Source organism: Syngnathus typhle, linkage group LG12, assembly GCF_033458585.1.
Source record: "Syngnathus typhle isolate RoL2023-S1 ecotype Sweden linkage group LG12, RoL_Styp_1.0, whole genome shotgun sequence".
Taxonomy (NCBI): Eukaryota; Metazoa; Chordata; class Actinopteri; order Syngnathiformes; family Syngnathidae; genus Syngnathus; species Syngnathus typhle.
Window position 1 is genome coordinate 10,330,073 of NC_083749.1, and position 17,500 is coordinate 10,347,572.

Here is a 17,500-nt window from a genome sequence, read left to right on the forward strand (position 1 = left end):
ACTTACTTACTTACTTACTTACTTACTTACAACACCCATTACGTATGGCATTCGGAAACTGCAAACCGAGTTTAAACTCCGACATTGAAATTATAACCCGAGTTTCCAACCTATATTGTGTGGCGTCATCCGTAGCATTGTAGTTCACGTCTTTTACCGCTAGAGAGCAGACTATGTACAGTGAATAAAGAGGCTGGCTCCCTGTGAACTCAAAGCAGCAGTTTTTATTTTGTAAAAGAAACCAAAACAACACATTGCGCTTACATGTAGGGTTTTTTCACTTTTCATGACATATACAGCAAAATGCAGGTCGTAATGGCAAATTTGTGCTACCACATAAAAAGCTGTCCGTAACTTTACATGATAGCCATGTTTCCATTAAACGCCCTTTCAGGGGCGATTGTATCTATAAAATGCACGATTTTGAGTGTGATCACGGCTTACGGCCATACTACCCTGAGAACGCCCGATCTCGTCCGATCTCGGAAGCTAAGCAGGGTCGGGCCTGGTTAGTACTTTGATGGGAGACCGCCTGGGAATACCAGGTGCTGTAAGCTTTATTTATTTATTTATTTATTTATTTATTTATTTATTTATTTATTTATTTACTTACTTACTTACTTACTTACTTACTTACTTACTTACTTACTTACTTACTTACTTACTTACTTACTTACTTACTTACTTACTTACTTACTTACTTACTTACTTACTTACTTACTTACTTACTTACAACACCCATTACGTATGGCATTCGGAAACTGCAAGCCGAGTTTAAACTCCGACATTGAAATTATAACCCGAGTTTCCAACCTGTGGCGTCATCCGTAGCATTATATATAAAATGCACGATTTTTAATGTGATCACGGCTTACGGCCATACTACCCTGAGAATGCCCGATCTCGTCCGATCTCGGAAGCTAAGCAGGGTCGGGCCTGGTTAGTACTTGGATGGGAGACCGCCTGGGAACACCAGTTGCTGTAAGCTTTATTTATTTATTTATTTATTTATTTATTTATTTATTTACTTACTTACTTACTTACTTACTTACTTACTTACTAACTTACTTACTTACTTACTTACTTACTTACTTACAACACCCATTACGTATGGCATTCGGAAACTGCAAGCCGAGTTTAAACTCCGACATTGAAATTATAACCCGCGTTTCCAACCGTGGCGTCATCCGTAGCATTATATATAAAACGCACGATTTTTAATGTGATCACAGCTTACGGCCATACTACCCTGAGAACGCCCGATCTCGTCCGATCTCGGAAGCTAAGCAGGGTCGGGCCTGGTTAGTACTTGGATGGGAGACCGCCTGGGAATACCAGGTGCTGTAAGCTTTATTTATTTATTTATTTATTTATTTATTTATTTCTTACTTACTTACTTACTTACTTACTTACTTACTTACTTACTTACTTACTTACTTACTTACTTACTTACTTACTTACTTACTTACTTACTTACAACACCCATTACGTATGGCATTCGGAAACTGCAAGCCGAGTTTAAACTCCGACATTGAAATTATAACCCGAGTTTCCAACCTATATTGGCGTCATCCGTAGCATTATATATAAAATGCACGATTTTGAGTGTGATCACGGCCTTACGGCCATACTACTTACTTACTTACTTACTTACTTACTTACTTACTTACTTACTTACTTACTTACTTACTTACTTACTTACTTACTTACTTACTTACTTACTTACTTACTTACTTACTTACTTACTTACTTACTTACTTACTTACTTACTTACTTACTTACTTACTTACTTACAACACCCATTACGTATGGCATTCGGAAACTGCAAGCCGAGTTTAAACTCCGACATTGAAATTATAACCCGAGTTTCCAACCTAGTGGCGTCATCCGTAGCATTATATATAAAACGCACGATTTTTAACGTGATCACGGCTTACGGCCATACTACCCTGAGAACGCCCGATCTCGTCCGATCTCGTAAGCTAAGCAGGGTCGGGCCTGGTTAGTACTTGGATGGGAGACCGCCTGGGAATACCAGGTGCTGTAAGCTTTATTTATTTATTTATTTACTTACTTACTTACTTACTTACTTACTTACTTACTTACTTACTTACTTACTTACTTACTTACTTACTTACTTACTTACTTACTTACTTACTTACTTACTTACTTACTTACTTACTTACTTACTTACTTACTTACTTACTTACTTACTTACTTACTTACTTACTTACAACACCCATTACGTATGGCATTCGGAAACTGCAAGCCGAGTTTAAACTCCGACATTGAAATTATAACCCGAGTTTCCAACCTGTGGCGTCATCCGTAGCATTATATATAAAATGCACGATTTTTAATGTGATCACGGCTTACGGCCATACTACCCTGAGAATGCCCGATCTCGTCCGATCTCGGAAGCTAAGCAGGGTCGGGCCTGGTTAGTACTTGGATGGGAGACCGCCTGGGAATACCAGTTGCTGTAAGCTTTATTTATTTATTTATTTATTTATTTATTTATTTATTTATTTATTTATTTATTTATTTATTTATTTACTTACTTACTTACTTACTTACTTACTTACTTACTTACTTACTTACTTACTTACTTACTTACTTACTTACTTACTTACAACACCCATTACGTATGGCATTCGGAAACTGCAAACCGAGTTTAAACTCCGACATTGAAATTATAACCCGAGTTTCCAACCTATATTGTGTGGCGTCATCCGTAGCATTGTAGTTCACGTCTTTTACCGCTAGAGAGCAGACTATGTACAGTGAATAAAGAGGCTGGCTCCCTGTGAACTCAAAGCAGCAGTTTTTATTTGTAAAAGAAACCAAAACAACACATTGCGCTTACATGTAGGGTTTTTCCACTTTTCATGACATATACAGCAAAATGCAGGTCGTAATGGCAAATTTGTGCTACCACATAAAAAGCTGTCAATAACGTTTCATGATAACCATGTTTCCATGAAACGCCCTTTCAGGGGCGATTGTGTCTATAAAATGCATGATTTTGAATGTGATCACGGCTTACGGCCATACTACCCTGAGAACGCCCGATCTCGTCCGATCTCGGAAGCTAAGCAGGGTCGGGCCTGGTTAGTACTTGGATAGGAGACCGCCTGGGAATACCAGGTGCTGTAAGCTTTATTTCTTTATTTATTTATTTATTTATTTATTTATTTATTTATTTATTTACTTACTTACTTACTTACTTACTTACTTACTTACTTACTTACTTACTTACTTACTTACTTACTTACTTACTTACTTACTTACTTACTTACTTACTTACTTACTTACTTACTTACTTACTTACTTACTTACTTACTTACTTACTTACTTACAACACCCATTACGTATGGCATTCGGAAACTGCAAACCGAGTTTAAACTCCGACATTGAAATTATAACCCGAGTTTCCAACCTATATTGTGTGGCGTCATCCGTAGCATTGTAGTTCACGTCTTTTACCGCTAGAGAGCAGACTATGTACAGTGAATAAAGAGGCTGGCTCCCTGTGAACTCAAAGCAGCAGTTTTTATTTTGTAAAAGAAACCAAAACAACACATTGCGCTTACATGTAGGGTTTTTTCACTTTTCATGACATATACAGCAAAATGCAGGTCGTAATGGCAAATTTGTGCTACCACATAAAAAGCTGTCCGTAACTTTACATGATAGCCATGTTTCCATTAAACGCCCTTTCAGGGGCGATTGTATCTATAAAATGCACGATTTTGAGTGTGATCACGGCTTACGGCCATACTACCCTGAGAACGCCCGATCTCGTCCGATCTCGGAAGCTAAGCAGGGTCGGGCCTGGTTAGTACTTGGATGGGAGACCGCCTGGGAATACCAGGTGCTGTAAGCTTTATTTATTTATTTATTTATTTATTTATTTATTTATTTATTTATTTACTTACTTACTTACTTACTTACTTACTTACTTACTTACTTACTTACTTACTTACTTACTTACTTACTTACTTACTTACTTACTTACTTACTTACTTACTTACTTACTTACTTACTTACTTACTTACTTACTTACTTACTTACAACACCCATTACGTATGGCATTCGGAAACTGCAAGCCGAGTTTAAACTCCGACATTGAAATTATAACCCGAGTTTCCAACCTGTGGCGTCATCCGTAGCATTATATATAAAATGCACGATTTTTAATGTGATCACGGCTTACGGCCATACTACCCTGAGAATGCCCGATCTCGTCCGATCTCGGAAGCTAAGCAGGGTCGGGCCTGGTTAGTACTTGGATGGGAGACCGCCTGGGAATACCAGTTGCTGTAAGCTTTATTTATTTATTTATTTATTTATTTATTTATTTATTTATTTACTTACTTACTTACTTACTTACTTACTTACTTACTTACTTACTTACTTACTTACTAACTTACTTACTTACTTACTTACTTACAACACCCATTACGTATGGCATTCGGAAACTGCAAGCCGAGTTTAAACTCCGACATTGAAATTATAACCCGCGTTTCCAACCTAGTGGCGTCATCCGTAGCATTATATATAAAACGCACGATTTTTAATGTGATCACGGCTTACGGCCATACTACCCTGAGAACGCCCGATCTCGTCCGATCTCGGAAGCTAAGCAGGGTCGGGCCTGGTTAGTACTTGGATGGGAGACCGCCTGGGAATACCAGGTGCTGTAAGCTTTATTTATTTATTTATTTATTTATTTATTTATTTATTTATTTATTTATTTATTTATTTATTTATTTATTTATTTATTTACTTACTTACTTACTTACTTACTTCCTTACTTACTTACAACACCCATTACGTATGGCATTCGGAAACTGCAAGCCGAGTTTAAACTCCGACATTGAAATTATAACCCGAGTTTCCAACCTGTGGCGTCATCCGTAGCATTATATATAAAACGCACGATTTTTAATGTGATCACGGCTTACGGCCATACTACCCTGAGAACGCCCGATCTCGTCCGATCTCGGAAGCTAAGCAGGGTCGGGCCTGGTTAGAACTTGGATGGGAGACCGCCTGGGAATACCAGGTGCTGTAAGCTTTATTTATTTATTTATTTATTTATTTATTTATTTATTTATTTATTTATTTATTTATTTATTTATTTATTTATTTACTTACTTACTTACTTACTTACTTACTTACTTACTTACTTACTTACAACACCCATTACGTATGGCATTCGGAAACTGCAAGCCGAGTTTAAACTCCGACATTGAAATTATAACCCGAGTTTCCAACCTATATTGTGTGGCGTCATCCGTAGCATTGTAGTTCACGTCTTTTACCGCTAGAGAGCAGACTATGTACAGTGAATAAAGAGGCTGGCTCCCTGTGAACTCAAAGCAGCAGTTTTTATTTGTAAAAGAAACCAAAACAACACATTGCGCTTACATGTAGGGTTTTTCCACTTTTCATGACATATACAGCAAAATGCAGGTCGTAATGGCAAATTTGTGCTACCACATAAAAAGCTGTCAATAACGTTTCATGATAACCATGTTTCCATGAAACGCCCTTTCAGGGGCGATTGTGTCTATAAAATGCATGATTTTGAATGTGATCACGGCTTACGGCCATACTACCCTGAGAACGCCCGATCTCGTCCGATCTCGGAAGCTAAGCAGGGTCGGGCCTGGTTAGTACTTGGATGGGAGACCGCCTGGGAATACCAGGTGCTGTAAGCTTTATTTCTTTATTTCTTTATTTATTTATTTATTTATTTATTTATTTATTTATTTATTTATTTACTTACTTACTTACTTACTTACTTACTTACTTACTTACTTACTTACAACACCCATTACGTATGGCATTCGGAAACTGCAAACCGAGTTTAAACTCCGACATTGAAATTATAACCCGAGTTTCCAACCTATATTGTGTGGCGTCATCCGTAGCATTGTAGTTCACGTCTTTTACCGCTAGAGAGCAGACTATGTACAGTGAATAAAGAGGCTGGCTCCCTGTGAACTCAAAGCAGCAGTTTTTATTTGTAAAAGAAACCAAAACAACACATTGCGCTTACATGTAGGGTTTTTCCACTTTTCATGACATATACAGCAAAATGCAGGTCGTAATGGCAAATTTGTGCTACCACATAAAAAGCTGTCAATAACGTTTCATGATAACCATGTTTCCATGAAACGCCCTTTCAGGGGCGATTGTGTCTATAAAATGCATGATTTTGAATGTGATCACGGCTTACGGCCATACTACCCTGAGAACGCCCGATCTCGTCCGATCTCGGAAGCTAAGCAGGGTCGGGCCTGGTTAGTACTTGGATGGGAGACCGCCTGGGAATACCAGGTGCTGTAAGCTTTATTTCTTTATTTCTTTATTTATTTATTTATTTATTTATTTATTTACTTACTTACTTACTTACTTACTTACTTACTTACTTACTTACTTACTTACTTACTTACAACACCCATTACGTATGGCATTCGGAAACTGCAAACCGAGTTTAAACTCCGACATTGAAATTATAACCCGAGTTTCCAACCTATATTGTGTGGCGTCATCCGTAGCATTGTAGTTCACGTCTTTTACCGCTAGAGAGCAGACTATGTACAGTGAATAAAGAGGCTGGCTCCCTGTGAACTCAAAGCAGCAGTTTTTATTTGTAAAAGAAACCAAAACAACACATTGCGCTTACATGTAGGGTTTTTCCACTTTTCATGACATATACAGCAAAATGCAGGTCGTAATGGCAAATTTGTGCTACCACATAAAAAGCTGTCAATAACGTTTCATGATAACCATGTTTCCATGAAACGCCCTTTCAGGGGCGATTGTGTCTATAAAATGCATGATTTTGAATGTGATCACGGCTTACGGCCATACTACCCTGAGAACGCCCGATCTCGTCCGATCTCGGAAGCTAAGCAGGGTCGGGCCTGGTTAGTACTTGGATGGGAGACCGCCTGGGAATACCAGGTGCTGTAAGCTTTATTTATTTATTTATTTACTTACTTACTTACTTACTTACTTACTTACTTACTTACTTACTTACTTACTTACTTACTTACTTACTTACTTACTTACTTACTTACTTACTTACTTACTTACTTACTTACTTACTAACTTACTTACTTACTTACTTACTTACAACACCCATTACGTATGGCATTCGGAAACTGCAAGCCGAGTTTAAACTCCGACATTGAAATTATAACCCGAGTTTCCAACCTATATTGGCGTCATCCGTAGCATTATATATAAAATGCACGATTTTGAGTGTGATCACGGCCTTACGGCCATACTACTTACTTACTTACTTACTTACTTACTTACTTACTTACTTACTTACTTACTTACTTACTTACTTACTTACTTACAACACCCATTACGTATGGCATTCGGAAACTGCAAGCCGAGTTTAAACTCCGACATTGAAATTATAACCCGAGTTTCCAACCTAGTGGCGTCATCCGTAGCATTATATATAAAACGCACGATTTTTAATGTGATCACGGCTTACGGCCATACTACCCTGAGAACGCCCGATCTCGTCCGATCTCGGAAGCCAAGCAGGGTCGGGCCTGGTTAGTACTTGGATGGGAGACCGCCTGGGAATACCAGGTGCTGTAAGCTTTATTTATTTATTTATTTATTTATTTATTTATTTATTTATTTATTTATTTATTTATTTATTTATTTATTTATTTATTTATTTATTTATTTATTTATTTATTTACTTACTTACTTACTTACAACACCCATTACGTATGGCATTCGGAAACTGCAAGCCGAGTTTAAACTCCGACATTGAAATTATAACCCGAGTTTCCAACCTATATTGTGTGGCGTCATCCGTAGCATTGTAGTTCACGTCTTTTACCGCTAGAGAGCAGACTATGTACAGTGAATAAAGAGGCTGGCTCCCTGTGAACTCAAAGCAGCAGTTTTTATTTGTAAAAGAAACCAAAACAACACATTGCGCTTACATGTAGGGTTTTTCCACTTTTCATGACATATACAGCAAAATGCAGGTCGTAATGGCAAATTTGTGCTACCACATAAAAAGCTGTCCGTAACTTTACATGATAGCCATGTTTCCATTAAACGCCCTTTCAGGGGCGATTGTATCTATAAAATGCACGATTTTGAGTGTGATCACGGCTTACGGCCATACTACCCTGAGAACGCCCGATCTCGTCCGATCTCGGAAGCTAAGCAGGGTCGGGCCTGGTTAGTACTTTGATGGGAGACCGCCTGGGAATACCAGGTGCTGTAAGCTTTATTTATTTATTTATTTATTTATTTATTTATTTATTTATTTATTTACTTATTTATTTACTTACTTACTTACTTACTTACTTACTTACTTACTTACTTACTTACTTACTTACTTACTTACTTACTTACTTACTTACTTACTTACTTACTTACTTACTTACTTACTTACTTACAACACCCATTACGTATGGCATTCGGAAACTGCAAGCCGAGTTTAAACTCCGACATTGAAATTATAACCCGAGTTTCCAACCTGTGGCGTCATCCGTAGCATTATATATAAAATGCACGATTTTTAATGTGATCATGGCTTACGGCCATACTACCCTGAGAATGCCCGATCTCGTCCGATCTCGGAAGCTAAGCAGGGTCGGGCCTGGTTAGTACTTGGATGGGAGACCGCCTGGGAATACCAGTTGCTGTAAGCTTTATTTATTTATTTATTTATTTATTTATTTATTTATTTATTTATTTATTTATTTATTTATTTATTTACTTACTTACTTACTTACTAACTTACTTACTTACTTACTTACAACACCCATTACGTATGGCATTCGGAAACTGCAAGCCGAGTTTAAACTCCGACATTGAAATTATAACCCGCGTTTCCAACCTAGTGGCGTCATCCGTAGCATTATATATAAAACGCACGATTTTTAATGTGATCACAGCTTACGGCCATACTACCCTGAGAACGCCCGATCTCGTCCGATCTCGGAAGCTAAGCAGGGTCGGGCCTGGTTAGTACTTGGATGGGAGACCGCCTGGGAATACCAGGTGCTGTAAGGTTTATTTATTTATTTATTTATTTATTTATTTATTTATTTATTTATTTATTTATTTACTTACTTACTTACTTACTTACTTACTTACTTACTTACTTACTTACTTACTTACTTACTTACTTACTTACAACACCCATTACGTATGGCATTCGGAAACTGCAAGCCGAGTTTAAACTCCGACATTGAAATTATAACCCGAGTTTCCAACCGTGGCGTCATCCGTAGCATTATATATAAAACGCACGAATTTTAATGTGATCACGGCTTACGGCCATGCTACCCTGAGAACGCCCGATCTCGTCCGATCTCGGAAGCTAAGCAGGGTCGGGCCTGGTTAGTACTTGGATGGGAGACCGCCTGGGAATACCAGGTGCTGTAAGCTTTATTTATTTATTTATTTATTTATTTATTTACTTACTTACTTACTTACTTACTTACTTACTTACTTACTTACTTACTTACTTACTTACTTACTTACTTACTTACTTACTTACTTACTTACTTACTTACTTACTTACTTACTTACTTACTTACTTACTTACTTACTTACTTACTTACTTACTTACTTACTTACTTACTTACTTACAACACCCATTACATATGGCATTCGGAAACTGCAAGCCGAGTTTACACTCCGACATTGAAATTATAACCCGCGTTTCCAACCTAGTGGCGTCATCCGTAGCATTATATATAAAACGCACGATTTTTAATGTGATCACGGCTTACGGCCATACTACCCTGAGAACGCCCGATCTCGTCCGATCTCGGAAGCAAAGCAGGGTCGGGCCTGGTTAGTACTTGGATGGGAGACCGCCTGGGAATACCAGGTGCTGTAAGCTTTATTTATTTATTTATTTATTTATTTATTTATTTATTTATTTATTTATTTATTTATTTATTTATTTATTTATTTACTTACTTACTTACTTACTTACTTACTTACTTACTTACTAACTTACTTACTTACTTACTTACAACACCCATTACGTATGGCATTCGGAAACTGCAAGCCGAGTTTAAACTCCGACATTGAAATTATAACCCGAGTTTCCAACCTATATTGGCGTCATCCGTAGCATTATATATAAAATGCACGATTTTGAGTGTGATCACGGCCTTACGGCCATACTACTTACTTACTTACTTACTTACTTACTTACTTACTTACTTACTTACTTACTTACTTACTTACTTACTTACTTACTTACTTACTTACTTACTTACTTACTTACTTACTTACTTACTTACTTACAACACCCATTACGTATGGCATTCGGAAACTGCAAGCCGAGTTTAAACTCCGACATTGAAATTATAACCCGAGTTTCCAACCTAGTGGCGTCATCCGTAGCATTATATATAAAACGCACGATTTTTAACGTGATCACGGCTTACGGCCATACTACCCTGAGAACGCCCGATCTCGTCCGATCTCGTAAGCTAAGCAGGGTCGGGCCTGGTTAGTACTTGGATGGGAGACCGCCTGGGAATACCAGGTGCTGTAAGCTTTATTTATTTATTTATTTATTTATTTACTTACTTACTTACTTACTTACTTACTTACTTACTTACTTACTTACTTACTTACTTACTTACTTACTTACTTACTTACAACACCCATTACGTATGGCATTCGGAAACTGCAAGCCGAGTTTAAACTCCGACATTGAAATTATAACCCGAGTTTCCAACCTGTGGCGTCATCCGTAGCATTATATATAAAATGCACGATTTTTAATGTGATCACGGCTTACGGCCATACTACCCTGAGAATGCCCGATCTCGTCCGATCTCGGAAGCTAAGCAGGGTCGGGCCTGGTTAGTACTTGGATGGGAGACCTCCTGGGAATACCAGTTGCTGTAAGCTTTATTTATTTATTTATTTATTTATTTATTTATTTATTTATTTATTTATTTATTTATTTATTTACTTACTTACTTACTTACTTACTTACTTACTTACTTACTTACTTACTTACTTACTTACTTACTTACTTACTTACTTACTTACTTACTTACTTACTTACTTACTTACTTACTTACTTACTTACTTACTTACAACACCCATTACGTATGGCATTCGGAAACTGCAAACCGAGTTTAAACTCCGACATTGAAATTATAACCCGAGTTTCCAACCTATATTGTGTGGCGTCATCCGTAGCATTGTAGTTCACGTCTTTTACCGCTAGAGAGCAGACTATGTACAGTGAATAAAGAGGCTGGCTCCCTGTGAACTCAAAGCAGCAGTTTTTATTTGTAAAAGAAACCAAAACAACACATTGCGCTTACATGTAGGGTTTTTCCACTTTTCATGACATATACAGCAAAATGCAGGTCGTAATGGCAAATTTGTGCTACCACATAAAAAGCTGTCAATAACGTTTCATGATAACCATGTTTCCATGAAACGCCCTTTCAGGGGCGATTGTGTCTATAAAATGCATGATTTTGAATGTGATCACGGCTTACGGCCATACTACCCTGAGAACGCCCGATCTCGTCCGATCTCGGAAGCTAAGCAGGGTCGGGCCTGGTTAGTACTTGGATGGGAGACCGCCTGGGAATACCAGGTGCTGTAAGCTTTATTTCTTTATTTATTTATTTATTTATTTATTTATTTATTTACTTACTTACTTACTTACTTACTTACTTACTTACTTACTTACTTACTTACTTACTTACTTACTTACTTACTTACTTACTTACTTACTTACTTACTTACTTACTTACTTACTTACTTACTTACTTACTTACAACACCCATTACGTATGGCATTCGGAAACTGCAAACCGAGTTTAAACTCCGACATTGAAATTATAACCCGAGTTTCCAACCTATATTGTGTGGCGTCATCCGTAGCATTGTAGTTCACGTCTTTTACCGCTAGAGAGCAGACTATGTACAGTGAATAAAGAGGCTGGCTCCCTGTGAACTCAAAGCAGCAGTTTTTATTTTGTAAAAGAAACCAAAACAACACATTGCGCTTACATGTAGGGTTTTTTCACTTTTCATGACATATACAGCAAAATGCAGGTCGTAATGGCAAATTTGTGCTACCACATAAAAAGCTGTCCGTAACTTTACATGATAGCCATGTTTCCATTAAACGCCCTTTCAGGGGCGATTGTATCTATAAAATGCACGATTTTGAGTGTGATCACGGCTTACGGCCATACTACCCTGAGAACGCCCGATCTCGTCCGATCTCGGAAGCTAAGCAGGGTCGGGCCTGGTTAGTACTTGGATGGGAGACCGCCTGGGAATACCAGGTGCTGTAAGCTTTATTTATTTATTTATTTATTTATTTATTTATTTATTTATTTATTTATTTATTTATTTACTTACTTACTTACTTACTTACTTACTTACTTACTTACTTACTTACTTACTTACTTACTTACTTACTTACTTACTTACTTACTTACTTACTTACAACACCCATTACGTATGGCATTCGGAAACTGCAAGCCGAGTTTAAACTCCGACATTGAAATTATAACCCGAGTTTCCAACCTGTGGCGTCATCCGTAGCATTATATATAAAACGCACGATTTTTAATGTGATCACGGCTTACGGCCATACTACCCTGAGAACGCCCGATCTCGTCCGATCTCGGAAGCTAAGCAGGGTCGGGCCTGGTTAGAACTTGGATGGGAGACCGCCTGGGAATACCAGTTGCTGTAAGCTTTATTTATTTATTTATTTATTTATTTATTTATTTATTTATTTATTTATTTATTTATTTATTTACTTACTTACTTACTTACTTACTTACTTACAACACCCATTACGTATGGCATTCGGAAACTGCAAGCCGAGTTTAAACTCCGACATTGAAATTATAACCCGAGTTTCCAACCTATATTGTGTGGCGTCATCCGTAGCATTGTAGTTCACGTCTTTTACCGCTAGAGAGCAGACTATGTACAGTGAATAAAGAGGCTGGCTCCCTGTGATACCAGGTGCTGTAAGCTTTATTTATTTATTTATTTATTTATTTATTTATTTATTTATTTATTTATTTATTTATTTATTTATTTACTTACTTACTTACTTACTTACTTACTTACTTACTTACTTACTTACTTACTTACTTACTTACTTACTTACTTACTTACTTACTTACTTACTTACTTACAACACCCATTACGTATGGCATTCGGAAACTGCAAGCCGAGTTTAAACTCCGACATTGAAATTATAACCCGAGTTTCCAACCTGTGGCGTCATCCGTAGCATTATATATAAAACGCACGATTTTTAATGTGATCACGGCTTACGGCCATACTACCCTGAGAACGCCCGATCTCGTCCGATCTCGGAAGCTAAGCAGGGTCGGGCCTGGTTAGAACTTGGATGGGAGACCGCCTGGGAATACCAGTTGCTGTAAGCTTTATTTATTTATTTATTTATTTATTTATTTATTTATTTATTTATTTATTTATTTATTTATTTATTTATTTATTTATTTATTTATTTATTTACTTACTTACTTACTTACTTACTTACTTACAACACCCATTACGTATGGCATTCGGAAACTGCAAGCCGAGTTTAAACTCCGACATTGAAATTATAACCCGAGTTTCCAACCTATATTGTGTGGCGTCATCCGTAGCATTGTAGTTCACGTCTTTTACCGCTAGAGAGCAGACTATGTACAGTGAATAAAGAGGCTGGCTCCCTGTGAACTCAAAGCAGCAGTTTTTATTTGTAAAAGAAACCAAAACAACACATTGCGCTTACATGTAGGGTTTTTCCACTTTTCATGACATATACAGCAAAATGCAGGTCGTAATGGCAAATTTGTGCTACCACATAAAAAGCTGTCAATAACGTTTCATGATAACCATGTTTCCATGAAACGCCCTTTCAGGGGCGATTGTGTCTATAAAATGCATGATTTTGAATGTGATCACGGCTTACGGCCATACTACCCTGAGAACGCCCGATCTCGTCCGATCTCGGAAGCTAAGCAGGGTCGGGCCTGGTTAGTACTTGGATGGGAGACCGCCTGGGAATACCAGGTGCTGTAAGCTTTATTTCTTTATTTCTTTATTTATTTATTTATTTATTTATTTATTTACTTACTTACTTACTTACTTACTTACTTACTTACTTACTTACTTACAACACCCATTACGTATGGCATTCGGAAACTGCAAACCGAGTTTAAACTCCGACATTGAAATTATAACCCGAGTTTCCAACCTATATTGTGTGGCGTCATCCGTAGCATTGTAGTTCACGTCTTTTACCGCTAGAGAGCAGACTATGTACAGTGAATAAAGAGGCTGGCTCCCTGTGAACTCAAAGCAGCAGTTTTTATTTGTAAAAGAAACCAAAACAACACATTGCGCTTACATGTAGGGTTTTTCCACTTTTCATGACATATACAGCAAAATGCAGGTCGTAATGGCAAATTTGTGCTACCACATAAAAAGCTGTCAATAACGTTTCATGATAACCATGTTTCCATGAAACGCCCTTTCAGGGGCGATTGTGTCTATAAAATGCATGATTTTGAATGTGATCACGGCTTACGGCCATACTACCCTGAGAACGCCCGATCTCGTCCGATCTCGGAAGCTAAGCAGGGTCGGGCCTGGTTAGTACTTGGATGGGAGACCGCCTGGGAATACCAGGTGCTGTAAGCTTTATTTATTTATTTATTTACTTACTTACTTACTTACTTACTTACTTACTTACTTACTTACTTACTTACTTACTTACTTACTTACTTACTTACTTACTTACTTACTTACTTACTTACTTACTTACTTACTTACTAACTTACTTACTTACTTACTTACTTACTTACAACACCCATTACGTATGGCATTCGGAAACTGCAAGCCGAGTTTAAACTCCGACATTGAAATTATAACCCGAGTTTCCAACCTATATTGGCGTCATCCGTAGCATTATATATAAAATGCACGATTTTGAGTGTGATCACGGCCTTACGGCCATACTACTTACTTACTTACTTACTTACTTACTTACTTACTTACTTACTTACTTACTTACTTACTTACTTACTTACTTACTTACTTACTTACTTACTTACTTACTTACTTACTTACTTACAACACCCATTACGTATGGCATTCGGAAACTGCAAGCCGAGTTTAAACTCCGACATTGAAATTATAACCCGAGTTTCCAACCTAGTGGCGTCATCCGTAGCATTATATATAAAACGCACGATTTTTAATGTGATCACGGCTTACGGCCATACTACCCTGAGAACGCCCGATCTCGTCCGATCTCGGAAGCCAAGCAGGGTCGGGCCTGGTTAGTACTTGGATGGGAGACCGCCTGGGAATACCAGGTGCTGTAAGCTTTATTTATTTATTTATTTATTTATTTATTTATTTATTTATTTATTTATTTATTTATTTATTTATTTATTTATTTATTTATTTATTTATTTATTTATTTATTTATTTATTTATTTATTTATTTATTTATTTATTTATTTATTTATTTATTTATTTATTTACTTACTTACTTACAACACCCATTACGTATGGCATTCGGAAACTGCAAGCCGAGTTTAAACTCCGACATTGAAATTATAACCCGAGTTTCCAACCTATATTGTGTGGCGTCATCCGTAGCATTGTAGTTCACGTCTTTTACCGCTAGAGAGCAGACTATGTACAGTGAATAAAGAGGCTGGCTCCCTGTGAACTCAAAGCAGCAGTTTTTATTTGTAAAAGAAACCAAAACAACACATTGCGCTTACATGTAGGGTTTTTCCACTTTTCATGACATATACAGCAAAATGCAGGTCGTAATGGCAAATTTGTGCTACCACATAAAAAGCTGTCCGTAACTTTACATGATAGCCATGTTTCCATTAAACGCCCTTTCAGGGGCGATTGTATCTATAAAATGCACGATTTTGAGTGTGATCACGGCTTACGGCCATACTACCCTGAGAACGCCCGATCTCGTCCGATCTCGGAAGCTAAGCAGGGTCGGGCCTGGTTAGTACTTTGATGGGAGACCGCCTGGGAATACCAGGTGCTGTAAGCTTTATTTATTTATTTATTTATTTATTTATTTATTTATTTATTTACTTATTTATTTACTTACTTACTTACTTACTTACTTACTTACTTACTTACTTACTTACTTACTTACTTACTTACTTACTTACTTACTTACTTACTTACTTACTTACTTACTTACTTACTTACTTACTTACAACACCCATTACGTATGGCATTCGGAAACTGCAAGCCGAGTTTAAACTCCGACATTGAAATTATAACCCGAGTTTCCAACCTGTGGCGTCATCCGTAGCATTATATATAAAATGCACGATTTTTAATGTGATCATGGCTTACGGCCATACTACCCTGAGAATGCCCGATCTCGTCCGATCTCGGAAGCTAAGCAGGGTCGGGCCTGGTTAGTACTTGGATGGGAGACCGCCTGGGAATACCAGTTGCTGTAAGCTTTATTTATTTATTTATTTATTTATTTATTTATTTATTTATTTATTTATTTATTTATTTATTTACTTACTTACTTACTTACTAACTTACTTACTTACTTACTTACAACACCCATTACGTATGGCATTCGGAAACTGCAAGCCGAGTTTAAACTCCGACATTGAAATTATAACCCGCGTTTCCAACCTAGTGGCGTCATCCGTAGCATTATATATAAAACGCACGATTTTTAATGTGATCACAGCTTACGGCCATACTACCCTGAGAACGCCCGATCTCGTCCGATCTCGGAAGCTAAGCAGGGTCGGGCCTGGTTAGTACTTGGATGGGAGACCGCCTGGGAATACCAGGTGCTGTAAGGTTTATTTATTTATTTATTTATTTATTTATTTATTTATTTATTTATTTACTTACTTACTTACTTACTTACTTACTTACTTACTTACTTACTTACTTACTTACTTACTTACTTACTTACTTACTTACTTACTTACTTACTTACTTACTTACTTACTTACTTCCTTACTTACTTACAACACCCATTACGTATGGCATTCGGAAACTGCAAGCCGAGTTTAAACTCCGACATTGAAATTATAACCCGAGTTTCCAACCGTGGCGTCATCCGTAGCATTATATATAAAACGCACGAATTTTAATGTGATCACGGCTTACGGCCATGCTACCCTGAGAACGCCCGATCTCGTCCGATCTCGGAAGCTAAGCAGGGTCGGGCCTGGTTAGTACTTGGATGGGAGACCGCCTGGGAATACCAGGTGCTGTAAGCTTTATTTATTTATTTATTTATTTATTTATTTATTTATTTATTTATTTATTTATTTATTTACTTACTTACTTACTTACTTACTTACTTACTTACTTACTTACTTACTTACTTACTTACTTACTTACTTACTTACTTACTTACTTACTTACTTACTTACTTACTTACTTAC

General features: G+C 37.2%; 32 non-coding genes across 32 annotated transcripts; all 32 read left to right on the top strand.

Annotated features, from left to right (window-relative positions):
• The first annotated feature begins 438 nt into the window (after positions 1-438).
• On the top strand, positions 439-557 carry LOC133164813 (5S ribosomal RNA). The gene has a single exon (XR_009717298.1). It is a non-coding gene; the product is annotated as a 5S ribosomal RNA (ribosomal RNA).
• Positions 558-869: 312 nt separating this feature from the next.
• On the top strand, positions 870-988 carry LOC133164442 (5S ribosomal RNA). The gene has a single exon (XR_009716954.1). It is a non-coding gene; the product is annotated as a 5S ribosomal RNA (ribosomal RNA).
• A 243-nt stretch (positions 989-1,231) lies between these two features.
• LOC133164603 (5S ribosomal RNA) lies at positions 1,232-1,350 on the top strand. Its single transcript, XR_009717094.1, has one exon. It is a non-coding gene; the product is annotated as a 5S ribosomal RNA (ribosomal RNA).
• A 581-nt stretch (positions 1,351-1,931) lies between these two features.
• LOC133164181 (5S ribosomal RNA) lies at positions 1,932-2,050 on the top strand. The gene has a single exon (XR_009716700.1). It is a non-coding gene; the product is annotated as a 5S ribosomal RNA (ribosomal RNA).
• Positions 2,051-2,370: 320 nt separating this feature from the next.
• On the top strand, positions 2,371-2,489 carry LOC133164423 (5S ribosomal RNA). Its single transcript, XR_009716935.1, has one exon. It is a non-coding gene; the product is annotated as a 5S ribosomal RNA (ribosomal RNA).
• Positions 2,490-3,040: 551 nt separating this feature from the next.
• LOC133164071 (5S ribosomal RNA) lies at positions 3,041-3,159 on the top strand. The gene has a single exon (XR_009716597.1). It is a non-coding gene; the product is annotated as a 5S ribosomal RNA (ribosomal RNA).
• Positions 3,160-3,767: 608 nt separating this feature from the next.
• Positions 3,768-3,886, top strand: LOC133164604 (5S ribosomal RNA). The gene has a single exon (XR_009717095.1). It is a non-coding gene; the product is annotated as a 5S ribosomal RNA (ribosomal RNA).
• Positions 3,887-4,210: 324 nt separating this feature from the next.
• LOC133164424 (5S ribosomal RNA) lies at positions 4,211-4,329 on the top strand. Its single transcript, XR_009716936.1, has one exon. It is a non-coding gene; the product is annotated as a 5S ribosomal RNA (ribosomal RNA).
• Positions 4,330-4,590: 261 nt separating this feature from the next.
• LOC133164605 (5S ribosomal RNA) lies at positions 4,591-4,709 on the top strand. The gene has a single exon (XR_009717096.1). It is a non-coding gene; the product is annotated as a 5S ribosomal RNA (ribosomal RNA).
• Positions 4,710-4,961: 252 nt separating this feature from the next.
• LOC133164362 (5S ribosomal RNA) lies at positions 4,962-5,080 on the top strand. Its single transcript, XR_009716875.1, has one exon. It is a non-coding gene; the product is annotated as a 5S ribosomal RNA (ribosomal RNA).
• Positions 5,081-5,607: 527 nt separating this feature from the next.
• On the top strand, positions 5,608-5,726 carry LOC133164606 (5S ribosomal RNA). Its single transcript, XR_009717097.1, has one exon. It is a non-coding gene; the product is annotated as a 5S ribosomal RNA (ribosomal RNA).
• A 515-nt stretch (positions 5,727-6,241) lies between these two features.
• On the top strand, positions 6,242-6,360 carry LOC133164607 (5S ribosomal RNA). Its single transcript, XR_009717098.1, has one exon. It is a non-coding gene; the product is annotated as a 5S ribosomal RNA (ribosomal RNA).
• A 511-nt stretch (positions 6,361-6,871) lies between these two features.
• Positions 6,872-6,990, top strand: LOC133164608 (5S ribosomal RNA). Its single transcript, XR_009717099.1, has one exon. It is a non-coding gene; the product is annotated as a 5S ribosomal RNA (ribosomal RNA).
• A 526-nt stretch (positions 6,991-7,516) lies between these two features.
• LOC133164902 (5S ribosomal RNA) lies at positions 7,517-7,635 on the top strand. Its single transcript, XR_009717381.1, has one exon. It is a non-coding gene; the product is annotated as a 5S ribosomal RNA (ribosomal RNA).
• A 527-nt stretch (positions 7,636-8,162) lies between these two features.
• LOC133164814 (5S ribosomal RNA) lies at positions 8,163-8,281 on the top strand. The gene has a single exon (XR_009717299.1). It is a non-coding gene; the product is annotated as a 5S ribosomal RNA (ribosomal RNA).
• A 308-nt stretch (positions 8,282-8,589) lies between these two features.
• On the top strand, positions 8,590-8,708 carry LOC133164426 (5S ribosomal RNA). The gene has a single exon (XR_009716938.1). It is a non-coding gene; the product is annotated as a 5S ribosomal RNA (ribosomal RNA).
• Positions 8,709-8,953: 245 nt separating this feature from the next.
• On the top strand, positions 8,954-9,072 carry LOC133164052 (5S ribosomal RNA). The gene has a single exon (XR_009716578.1). It is a non-coding gene; the product is annotated as a 5S ribosomal RNA (ribosomal RNA).
• Positions 9,073-9,331: 259 nt separating this feature from the next.
• On the top strand, positions 9,332-9,450 carry LOC133164939 (5S ribosomal RNA). Its single transcript, XR_009717418.1, has one exon. It is a non-coding gene; the product is annotated as a 5S ribosomal RNA (ribosomal RNA).
• Positions 9,451-9,791: 341 nt separating this feature from the next.
• Positions 9,792-9,910, top strand: LOC133164968 (5S ribosomal RNA). The gene has a single exon (XR_009717447.1). It is a non-coding gene; the product is annotated as a 5S ribosomal RNA (ribosomal RNA).
• Positions 9,911-10,460: 550 nt separating this feature from the next.
• LOC133164182 (5S ribosomal RNA) lies at positions 10,461-10,579 on the top strand. Its single transcript, XR_009716701.1, has one exon. It is a non-coding gene; the product is annotated as a 5S ribosomal RNA (ribosomal RNA).
• Positions 10,580-10,819: 240 nt separating this feature from the next.
• LOC133164392 (5S ribosomal RNA) lies at positions 10,820-10,938 on the top strand. The gene has a single exon (XR_009716905.1). It is a non-coding gene; the product is annotated as a 5S ribosomal RNA (ribosomal RNA).
• Positions 10,939-11,537: 599 nt separating this feature from the next.
• LOC133164609 (5S ribosomal RNA) lies at positions 11,538-11,656 on the top strand. Its single transcript, XR_009717100.1, has one exon. It is a non-coding gene; the product is annotated as a 5S ribosomal RNA (ribosomal RNA).
• Positions 11,657-12,236: 580 nt separating this feature from the next.
• Positions 12,237-12,355, top strand: LOC133164610 (5S ribosomal RNA). The gene has a single exon (XR_009717101.1). It is a non-coding gene; the product is annotated as a 5S ribosomal RNA (ribosomal RNA).
• Positions 12,356-12,643: 288 nt separating this feature from the next.
• Positions 12,644-12,762, top strand: LOC133164515 (5S ribosomal RNA). Its single transcript, XR_009717022.1, has one exon. It is a non-coding gene; the product is annotated as a 5S ribosomal RNA (ribosomal RNA).
• Positions 12,763-13,349: 587 nt separating this feature from the next.
• On the top strand, positions 13,350-13,468 carry LOC133164516 (5S ribosomal RNA). Its single transcript, XR_009717023.1, has one exon. It is a non-coding gene; the product is annotated as a 5S ribosomal RNA (ribosomal RNA).
• A 527-nt stretch (positions 13,469-13,995) lies between these two features.
• LOC133164611 (5S ribosomal RNA) lies at positions 13,996-14,114 on the top strand. Its single transcript, XR_009717102.1, has one exon. It is a non-coding gene; the product is annotated as a 5S ribosomal RNA (ribosomal RNA).
• A 499-nt stretch (positions 14,115-14,613) lies between these two features.
• LOC133164613 (5S ribosomal RNA) lies at positions 14,614-14,732 on the top strand. The gene has a single exon (XR_009717104.1). It is a non-coding gene; the product is annotated as a 5S ribosomal RNA (ribosomal RNA).
• Positions 14,733-15,302: 570 nt separating this feature from the next.
• Positions 15,303-15,421, top strand: LOC133164903 (5S ribosomal RNA). Its single transcript, XR_009717382.1, has one exon. It is a non-coding gene; the product is annotated as a 5S ribosomal RNA (ribosomal RNA).
• A 579-nt stretch (positions 15,422-16,000) lies between these two features.
• Positions 16,001-16,119, top strand: LOC133164815 (5S ribosomal RNA). The gene has a single exon (XR_009717300.1). It is a non-coding gene; the product is annotated as a 5S ribosomal RNA (ribosomal RNA).
• A 308-nt stretch (positions 16,120-16,427) lies between these two features.
• Positions 16,428-16,546, top strand: LOC133164427 (5S ribosomal RNA). Its single transcript, XR_009716939.1, has one exon. It is a non-coding gene; the product is annotated as a 5S ribosomal RNA (ribosomal RNA).
• A 241-nt stretch (positions 16,547-16,787) lies between these two features.
• LOC133164053 (5S ribosomal RNA) lies at positions 16,788-16,906 on the top strand. Its single transcript, XR_009716579.1, has one exon. It is a non-coding gene; the product is annotated as a 5S ribosomal RNA (ribosomal RNA).
• Positions 16,907-17,213: 307 nt separating this feature from the next.
• LOC133164940 (5S ribosomal RNA) lies at positions 17,214-17,332 on the top strand. The gene has a single exon (XR_009717419.1). It is a non-coding gene; the product is annotated as a 5S ribosomal RNA (ribosomal RNA).
• The last annotated feature ends 168 nt before the right edge of the window (positions 17,333-17,500 follow it).